This window comes from Palaemon carinicauda, chromosome 10 (genome assembly GCF_036898095.1).
Source record: "Palaemon carinicauda isolate YSFRI2023 chromosome 10, ASM3689809v2, whole genome shotgun sequence".
NCBI classification, from domain to species: Eukaryota; Metazoa; Arthropoda; class Malacostraca; order Decapoda; family Palaemonidae; genus Palaemon; species Palaemon carinicauda.
In genome coordinates, this window is record NC_090734.1 from 45841655 (window position 1) to 45842512 (window position 858).

Consider the following 858-nt stretch of genomic DNA (forward strand, 5'->3'; position numbering starts at 1 on the left):
TAAATGGTCAGAAATAAATGAAGAACTGAATAAAGAATGAAAAAAATTATTTGTAAGTGATAATATGCAGGTAAATACGGACATACTGCACGAAATACTGGAGAAAATTGTTGAAAAATATTTACCGAAAAAAACAATAAACAAAAGACATGTGTACCAAGAGACAGAAGGATCTTATTTCAGAAAATTAGAAAGTGGAAGGAAAATATTGCAAAAGAAAAAAAATGTGTGGAAAATGATGGAAATAAAATGTAAGATAGAAAATGCAGACCAAAAGATTATACAGTCAAAAGAAAATGACAAAAGGAACTTAGAAGAAAGGACACTTCCAAATATATAAAAAAGAAAAAATACTTTACTCCTCTGCAAAAAAGATGAATAAAGGGAGATTGGAAATAAGCTCTCTAAGAATTGAAGAACGGCTAACGAATGAAAAAAAAGGATATATGCAACATATTAGCAGAAAAATATAAGAGTGAGTTCACGCCAAGAATTGTGAATGAGAATAATGAAACAAAAACGTGAGAAGAAAATGTTGAATATCTAACGGATATAGATATTAATGAAGCAGATATTGTCAAGGCTATAAACGAAATTAAAAATGGATCTGCAGCCAGACTAGATAGAGTTCCAGCGATTTTGTTAAAAAAAACTGCAAACACTATCGCAAAGCTGCTTGCAATACTGCTAAGACAAAGTGTAGATATGAGCGAGATATATGTTAAACATAAATTAGCTTATATAACCCCTATTTTCAAAAGTGTATCAAGACTAGAGGCAAGCAATTATAGACCTGTTAGTCTAACCTCACATATTATGAAAGTGTATGAGAGGGTAATAAAAAAGAAAATAATGGAT